Raw genomic sequence first — 9915 nt, forward strand, 5'->3', positions numbered from 1 at the left:
TCCTTTCATTTTGTCCTCCATTCTGTCCTTCTTTTTACAGTTCCCATTTTCTCTCCATTCCTCTACCTTTTTCATTAGTCGTTTCCCTTCCTTTTCCCTCTTCATATCTTCTTTTCATTCATTCTGCTTTTTGTTTACTTCTTTCGTCTTTTCCTTTATTCTCATTGTCTTTCTATCATCTTCTTTTCTTAACTATATTATAGCGATATAACAACAAGAGACGTAGGAGCCAAGATGAAGTAAGATGGACCGGCCTGGGACTATGATAAAGGTGTCCCGAGTTCGACCCTGTTTTCCTGTATGCTCCTTTCTTTCTTCCTCAGTTCCTTTTTGTTTTCCCTTCTACATTTGCATTTCTATGCTCCTATTCCTTGTTTTCCCTTGTTTTGTTCTCTTTCCTTTTCTCTTTCTTAATCCTTTCTTGTTTATTCCTTTCTCCTCTATATATTCTTTTCATCCGCCCTTTTTTTTTGCTTCTACTTTCTGTCGCCCAGTTTTTGGTATTTACTTGATTTAACTATCGCATTTTTCCATCCATCCATCCATCATCCAATCCTACATTGCCCCATGAGGAGCGTACCGTCTCCTTAAATTTTTTCTAATTACTTTTTTTTCCATACTTTCTTCTCTCTCTTCTTTTCCTTCCCCTTTATATTACGGCATCACAGTCTAGAAGAGAGGTAGGAGGCGAGATGAAGAGTATAACACTTTTACATGGTGCCTAATTTTCTTTATTTTCATCTACCTTTCTCTTTTTCTTCATTTATTTCATAAGGTGGAGAGATATGGTGGATGAGTGTGTGAGGAAGAGAGGTTTGGATGTCGGTGAGGCTAGGGAACTGACAGGAGATCAAGCTGGCTGGATGAATGTTGGGAAGAGAAGTGCATGATCAGGGATTTGGCACCCCTTTTTAACGTGGTAGCATTCGGATTGACTTTATGGGATACGTTTATGTTAAGCTACAGAACATGGTGAATGTTTTTGGCGTATCCGATAGAGCCAGGATTCCGGGCGTTTGCATGATGAGTGAATGGAAGCGTGGCCCTTTGGATGAGGCAAGTTTGGGCTGTCTGGATATTGCTACTCCTCATCCTGCCCTTGGGTGGGAAAGGAGGTCCAGATGATGATGATGATGATGATGATGATGTTTTATCCTTGTTCTTCTCTACTTCTATATCCTCACCTGCCCAATAGTTTTTTCTTTGTTCTCTCTGTTGTACTTTCTCCTGTCGTTCTAGTCTTCTTTTTTGTCATTTTTCGTTCTTTTCTCATCTCTCTCTCTTTCTTTTCTTCTTTCTTTTCTTATCTCCTTTTCTTTCTTTTCTTTTCTTTCTTTCTTCTTTCTTTACCATTATGATAGCAATACAGTAAACAGAGAAACAGGAGCCACGGTGAAGTAAGGTGAAGCGGCTGAGATTTTAAAAAAAGTGACTCAAGTACGACCCAGCCTTCAAGGCAGCTTCTCTCTCTCTCTCTCTCTCTCTCTCTCTCTCTCTCTCTCTCTCATTTTCTTGTCTTTTACTTTCTGGGTATATTTCTTGGCTTTGCTTTTATCCCTTTCTTCCGCACCCTCCTTTTCTTTCATTCTTTCCCTCTCTTTGCTTAATTTCTGTTCTTATCTCATTTCTATTTTTCTATCCCTTTTCGTTTTTACTTTCTCTTTTGCATCTATGACTGTGTGTTACTTTATTTTCTTTATTCTACTTCTTCCATTATTCCTTATCATTCCTTCTTCAGTGATTTTCTTTTTCCTGTTATATTTAATTATGTGTTTCTCATTCTTTCTTTCATCATTACATAACTAGCTACAAGATAAGCATGAGGTTAGATGAAATACGCTTATTATCAACACTACTAACCTACTATACATCATCATCATCATTATCATCATTCCCATAAACACCACCATCCTCATCATTACCATAACAACCACCATCATTCAAAACAATTATAATAATCAACAGTAACCTAGATCATAGTCAACATCACTTTCACCACTACTAACATCACCATCATCATTATCACCACCACAATTAATACCAGCATCATTAGCTACATTAGCAGCAGAAGCCACCAGAAAGGTAGGAGGCGAAAAGAAGTAAGGTGGAGCGGCCTGAGACTCAACTACAGGTGTACCGAGTTCCAGTTTTGTCTTCGCGAACTCACTTCTTTTCTCTCTTCATCCATCTATCCATCCATCTTTCCATCTGTCTATATAACTGTCTCATTACATATTACAGCTTTGAGAGAGCTAATATAATATTTTTAGTGGTGTGTGTGTGTGTGTGTGTGTGTGTGTGTGTGTTTGTGTGTGTGTGTGTGTGTGTATTGTTTTCATTCTCTCGTCCTTTTTCCTTCATCCTAATTATCTTCGATTCTCTGGCAATTGCTTCAATGATTAACTATTTTTTTCTTTTGCTTTCTGGCCATATTACTATACTTCTCATTATTTCCATTTCTCTTCCTCTTTCTTCCTTCTTTTTTCCTCCATTATATTACAGAAGCACGGGCTATAAGAGGCCGGGTATCAAATGAAGTAAGGTTACTGTAGGAAACACTGACCTACGTCACCATCATCCTCACCATGACGAATATCATCTCACTTTCTCCTCATAATCCTGCTCATCATCATGATCCTTATCCACCTTTACTATTTATATCTTATTAATCTTCTGTTTTTCCTTTATTTTTTTAATTACTTATGTAGTTCACCTCTGTTTCACTGTTGTTTTCCTATTTTTCCTTCTATCAAGTTTTCCATCTCTTTATACCTTTCCTAATTTAATGCTCTTTCTTTTCCTTTTTCCCATTTCCTTGCCCACTTCATTCCTTGTGTTTTTTCCCCACTTTCATTGTTTCCTGTTCTTTTCTGTTACTTTCTTAACCTTCTTGTTCATTCTATTACAGCAATAGCGCAACAAGTGAAGTAGGAGCCAAGGTGAAGTAAGGTCGAGCGGCCTGAGACTCAAATATAGGTGTCTCGAGTTCGACCCATGAGAGTGACGGTTCCTTTTGTGTTCTTGTTCATAGGCTTTTCCTTTTTCTTTTGTTTTTTGCTTATACTCCTTGTATTTTTTGTCCCTTTCTTTCGTTATAGTAATAAGAGACAGAAAACAAAAATAATATGGTTTCGTAATAATGCATCAATTACTTTTTCTCTATTCTTTTCTCTATTTTTTTCTCTCATTTCTTGTTTGCTTTATTTTCTCCTTTCTATATACATTTAGTTGATATTTACCATATTGCCTCTGACTTTCCTCTTCCTTTCATTTCTGTCTTATTCGTACTGCTCCATTCTTTCTCATCTCCTTTCATCTCAACTGCGTTACTTTCTCTCTTTCCCCCTTCCTTCATTGTACACTATATTACAGCATCGCAGGCTAACGCACTAGTAAGAAAGGAGATGAAGTAAGGTTATCATCATCATTACTAAGCTGTTGTACACCACCAACATCATCATCACTGCCACCACCACAACACAACCACCACAACATTGTTCTCCTCATCATTATCATTATCATTAATATCCATACAATTAACATCGTATCAGATTTAATCTGTCTTCACCACCAACACCATCATCATCACTGTTATCATCATCTTCGCCATCATCTCCATTATCCTCATCAGCTTCTTAGATCTGGGCATTATATTGCATCATCACAAGCTACAAGAGAGGTAGGAGGCGAGGTGAAGTAAGGTGGAGCGACCTGAGACTAGACTACACCTGAATCGGTTTCAAACCTTCACCTCGACATCGAACCTCCTTTTCTTTATTTCCACTTTTTTTTTTCGTTTTCGTTTTCCTTCTTCCTTTCTTCTTGGTTATCTTTTTCTTTATTCCGCTCGTGTTATTTACATATCTGTCTCTCCTTTCTCTATCTCTCTTCAGTATTATATTTTCCTATTCTGCTTTAGTTTTCACTCTTTCCTTACTTTCTCTGTATTACTCACTCCTAATGTACTTAATTCCCCATTCTTAGCTCTTTAATAGCAATAAGGCAACAGGAGATGCAGCAGTCAAGGTGAAGTAAGGTGGAGTGGCCTGAGAATTCTACAGAAGTGTTTTGTGTTCGACCTGAAATCATGGAGGTTCCTTTTAATATATACTTTTGTCTCGTTTTTCCTTCGTAGTTTTTCTTTCCTTTTTCCATTAACATTATATTAGTTTCCTATTCTATCTTTCATTTTGCCACTTTTCGTTCTTCTCTACTTAATAATAACGTCAGAAGCTGCAAGACAGGATCCTTTATAAGTACAACCCAAAGCCACTATCATAGTACATCACAAGTTGCAAGAGCAGTAGGACGCGAGAAGAAGGAAGCCCAACCCAGCTGTCACTCCTATACAGGTGTATTGAGTTCACACCTTCCAATTTTCCTCCTATTTTTTAAACTCAGTTTCCGGTATGTTTCTTTTTTCGCCTTTTTTTTTTTTTCTTTACATTTCATATTTTCCTATATTATTTATCTCTTCTTCTTTCTTGTTTCTTTTCCATATTTTTTTTTCTTTCTTATGTCCATTTTTATGCCTTACATTCCACCTCTCTTCGTCACCTTTTCCTCTCGCCTTTTCTTTCTTTCTTCTGGTCATTCTGCTCTCTCTTCTTTCCTTACCCGTTTGTTTGCAACTTTTCTTTTACATCATACTCCTATCGAGTCTTTCCATATTTACTTCCGTTTTCCCCTTTTATTTCTTTTTTGTGTAATCCCATTTTTTTCACATCCCACTAACGGGCGTAAAAAACGAATAGATCTAAGAGTTTATATTACCAACGACTTGAAAAACAGTCTGCAGGAAGGAAGGATGTTGAAGCAAAATTGTTAGGAAGAAATTTGTGAAGGCGTCAGAAGGTGCAGGAAGAATTTCGGTCAAGAGAGCTCAGAGCATTTAGTACGAATGAAATTATTCTTAGTATAGCAAAGAACAGACTTGGCATGATTCTGTTCAAAAGCATAAAAGAGACGTGATTCAGGGGTGGGTTGGCGCCAGTATCTTCTGTAGGCCTCCTCTTCCATTTCGCCCTGTCCCCTACCGTTTGGCTGCCATTTCTCCAACTCACATAGCCTTCTCTCATACATTCTTCTACTCCATCCTTTCATCTTATCCTTAGTCTTCCCCTGCCAGTCTCCCCTTCCACTTCAGTCACATACACTCTTCTATAGTCAACTTTTCATTCTCCATCTTCTCCACGTGGTCAAACTATTTCCGGCTATTTTTCTAAAAGTCTCCAAACACATTAACATTAGTACAATACAAAACTTTGATGTACTTATATATGAGAAAATTCTGCGATTTCATAGGATCCTATTTTCAAAATTAGAGATCAGAGATTGTAGACACGATAAAGTATGATATTATTTTTTTGTTTATGAAAAACATATCGTTGTTCTCACCAATAATCATATCGTTATTTTTGTCATTTTCCTGCCACTATCCGGAGGATGTAGGGTGAGAGGAGAGCCTTCGTCTCTTCTCCTTTTCTCATAAAAGTTGGTTATATCTTAAGAATCAGTTGCTTCCTTAACATATAACCTCGTTGTGGGCCAATAGGCCTCCTGTTATCTGCACTTGCTGTGTGCTGCTACGTACTCCTGTGTTGTCTCACAAGCTATAAAAGATGCAGGAGGCGTGATGAAGTTGGGTTATCATCAGAACTGACCTGCATCACCCTCATCAGTACCATCATACTCAGCATCACCATAAAGAGTAGGAGGCGTGATGTAGCAAGGTGGAGCGGCCTGCCACTCTACTACACCTGTACCCACTTAACACCTTAACCTTTTAGTCTTTAGGCTCCTTCTTTACCTTATTCTTTATCTCCTTCCTCTGTAGTTAACTTTGGTTTAGTCATGTCCTTCTCTCTCATTTTCGGTTTTTAGCTTACTTCCTTTTCTCTCAATCCTTTTCTTTTTCTCTCCTTTCTGTTTTTCACGTTCTTTACTTTAATTGCTATCAGTTTTTTCTCTTTACTTTCACCTCTTTCTCACTCTGTCTGTCTGTCTGTCTCTGTCTCTGTCTCTCTCTCTCTCTCTCTCTCTCTCTCTTCTTTTCTTCCCTACATAACAGCAATAAAACAACAGGACAAGTAGGAGCCAAGCTGAAGTAAGGTGGAGCGGCCTGAGATTCCAACAAAGGTTTCTCCAAGTTCGACCCTTATTCCACTGATAGGCTTCTTTTTATTTTTATTATTTTTTCATTTCGCCTTTTGATTACTTTTTAATTTTCCTTCTTTACGCTTTTTCTGTTCTTCTTTCTTTCTTCTTTCTTGTTTTTCTCCTCTCTTATTTCTAAATCTTCTCTACATCCCGGTTTCTTATAATTTCTCTTTTCCATCTCCTATGGTCTATCCTGTTCTTTGGTCACATTTTTCTTCTTTGTATTCACTCATTTTTCTTTCAGTCTCATTTTCTTTCTGTTCTCATTCATGTCATTCATTTCCTTTCCCTTCCTTCTTCATTCTTTCCTGTACATGACTATTATCTTCCAGCATCACAAGCTACAGGAGAGGTAGGAGGCGAGATGACGTATAATGGAGCGGCCTGGAACTCTACTACAGGTGTACCGAATTCATGCCATCAGCTGAGATTCTCTCTCTCTCTCTCTCTCTCTCTCTCTCTCTCTCTCTCTCTCTCCACTATATTACAGCAATAAAGCAACAAGGCAAATAGGAGCCAAGGTGAAGTAAGGTGGAGCGGCCTGAGATTCTAACAAAAGTTTCTCCAGCTCGACCCATGTAGACATGAACATTTCTTTTTATTTTTATTTCTTATCCACCCACTCTTTTTTTTTTCTTACTATTCTCCCTTTTTCTTTTCATTTTTTCATTCTTTCCTTTCTCTCTGTCCCCATCCTAATTTCTTAAACCTTTCGCCTTTATTATCTTCTCTTCATCCTAGTGTCTTATAATTTCTCATCTCCATCTTATGTTATATTTTCTCGTCTTTATTCACATTTTTCTTATTGTATTCATCTAATAATTTTTCTGAATCTCACTTTCTTCTCTCATCTCTCATTTGCTTTCTGTCATTGCTGTGTTCATGTTCTTTTTTTCCTGCCTTTCGTATTTCATCATCCACTTTTCTTAAATATTTGAATTTTCTTTTCTCTTTTTTCTTTTTTCATTCTGTCTTATTTTTTGAATAGTTTTACTAATTTTTTACCTCTTTCTATTGTTCCCCATTACCGTGTCATTACCTACAGTGGAGATAGGAGACTAAATGAAGTAAGGTGGAGCGGCATGGGACTCTAGTACAGGTGAACTGAGTTAACATCTTAATTCATTTTCTTTTTTTCCCTTACTTTTCTTTTTTTCCCTCTCCTTTATATCAAGTGTTGCTTTATTTCCGTCTTTTTAGCTTCCGTTTCCTCAGCTTACTTCTATGTTTCTCTTTGCTTCCTCCTGTCATGTCCTTTCGTTTTTTTCCCCTTTCCTGTACCAATTACATCCACTGTCTCTTTTTTTCTTTCATGCCTTTTTCTGGGTTTCTGACTCACTCCATTGTTTTATTTATTTCTACCGTCCTTCTTCACTGTATTACAGCAATGAAACAACAGGAGGAGTAGAAGTGATGTAGGGAGAACGTCCTGGGATTTTAATAAAGACGTCGGGAGTCAGAACCTCAGCTCAGTCAGGGGTCATTTTTGCTCTTCTTCCTCAGTTCCTTTGTTTTTCATTCTCTTGCCGTTAGTTTTTCCGTTTAGTCTCTTTCGACTCTTGTTTTAATTGTCTTCGTCGATCTCCCTTTCTTTCTTTTTCATCTCACTCTTGCCTTTCATATTTTTATTTAAGTTACTTTCTGTTTTTTATAATCATTCTTTATTACTGTCTGCTGTATGTCTCCAGGTCTTTCTCATTTACATTAATTGTTCAAATTTGCTTTCTGAATCTACTAATTTCTTTTTCTGTTATTTCGAAGTTCCTCATTTCTATCCCTTTTCACTTCTTTCTTTTCCATCCTACATCCTTTCTCCATAATAATGCATCAGAAGCAACAAAAAATGCAGGAAGTGAGATGAAGTAATGTTATTACCGTCAGTTATGACTTACTGTATATCATCATTATCATCACCACCAAATCCGCCAACAACAGCACAACTCCTTTTTCCACCACAGTAAATATCATCATCGTCATTAACATCATCGCCATCATCATCATCATCATCATCATCATCATCATCGCTTAAACAATTATCATCAGCATCGTGAAAATTCACCTAAATCATCTTCACTAGTACTAACACCACCACACCACCGTAATCATCATCATCTTCATTACCACCACCAAAGTCACCTATATTGCAACAAAATCATAGCTACATTACAGCATTACAAGGTACACAAGAGAGGTAGGATGCGAGATAAAGTGTAGCGGCCTGGGACTCTACTACAGGTGTACTGATTTAATATCTTTAACATTTATACCTTGTTTTTTACTCCCTCCCTTTCGTTCTTTCTTTCTCCTTTTCTTCACTCTTCCTTTCATTCCATTCTCCTTTTGTTCCTTCTTTCTACATTTCCCATTTTCTTTCTCTTTCTTCCTTTTTCATGTCATTTCAGTTCCTATTCCTACTTCCAATTTCCTTTCCATTCTTTCCCGCTTTTTTGCTCAATTACTTTCTCCTTTCCTCTTTATTCCCCTTGTCTTTCTCTCTCTTTGCTTCCTATCTTCACTATACCGCAATACAACAAGAGACGTGGAAGCCGAGGTGAAGTAAGGTGGAGCGGCCTTGGACTCTGATTAAGGTGTCCCGAGTTCGACACTGTCGACTAGTACGGTTCCTTTACTTATATTCTTTTTTCTATCCCTTTCTTCTCTTTGTGTTCCTTTCACCCCATTTTCCTTTTTGCTTTCTGCCTTCTATCGTCAATTCTTCGGCATTTACTTCATTAATTCCCTTTTTTTCAATTTTACTATTTAAAACCCTTTTAATTTGTTTTATTTTATTTTATCTTTCTCTCCTCCTTCCTTTATTTGAAGTTTTGTTTCATTCTTCGTTTTGCTATCTACCTCTCTCTCTGTCTCAGTTGGTCTATATTTTATTTTTGTCCCCTTCCTTTTCTTTTTGTCATTTCTTTTCTAATTTCTCCTATCGTTCTGCACATCATTTTTGTCACATATCTTTCTTTTTCGCCTCTTTTACTTCCTCCTTTCTCTATATCTTCTTTCTTTACCATATGATAACAATATAATAAACTATGGAATAAAATCAAATATGAAATACAGTACAAGTGTTTGTGTGGCGATTTTTAAGGAATGAAGTACATACCAGTTTTACGATGGTAATCATCAACATGATCATGATCATCATCATCGTAATGGACCGGTTGGCCAATCTTAGTAAGGGTGTGGTAAGTCTTCGAGTGTTAAACAAGGAAAATAAAGAATTAATCCAATGTCTGATGAACCATAGCTGCATTTTCTTTTTCATTCTCCAGGGCCTACAGCACTGATGGCAGGATTACTACAAATATGACGTGATCGTAGTGGAGGCTTTGATGTGTGACCAGCAGACATAAAGGGATACGATAATTAAAACATTATTCAAAAATATTTCCTTTCAGTCCCTAGAGTTGCATGACTTACCACGTTGAGTACACCGCTTCCCGTTCGATCAGCGAAGTTAAGCAACGTTGGGTCTGGTTAGAACTTGGATGGGTGACCGCCTGGGAACACCAGATGCTGTTGGCATCCCTACGTCAAGTGGGGTTGGTGGAGTATTAGTGCCCCTCCCTGTAAAACAATTAACTCTAAGCCCTTGGCCACCCTGTCTGGGATACATGGCGTCTGGCAATGAATGAATGATGAATATTCTTACTCCTGCAAGACGATTGTATTCAGCTGGGAAACACATCCATTTAATTAGTACGGGAGTAAATGAAAGTCACAACAACATTTTCAATGTCAGTAAGT

At 37.5% G+C, this 9915-nt stretch overlaps 1 pseudogene; it reads left to right on the top strand.

The window, feature by feature from the left end:
- Positions 1 to 9573: 9573 nt before the first annotated feature.
- Positions 9574 to 9690, top strand: LOC145401510 (5S ribosomal RNA; annotated as a pseudogene).
- Positions 9691 to 9915: the final 225 nt, after the last annotated feature.

The sequence above is a fragment of the Coenobita brevimanus genome, chromosome 55, assembly GCF_032717465.1.
Source record: "Coenobita brevimanus isolate Jiangsu-jjx chromosome 55, ASM3271746v2, whole genome shotgun sequence".
NCBI classification, from domain to species: domain Eukaryota; kingdom Metazoa; phylum Arthropoda; class Malacostraca; order Decapoda; family Coenobitidae; genus Coenobita; species Coenobita brevimanus.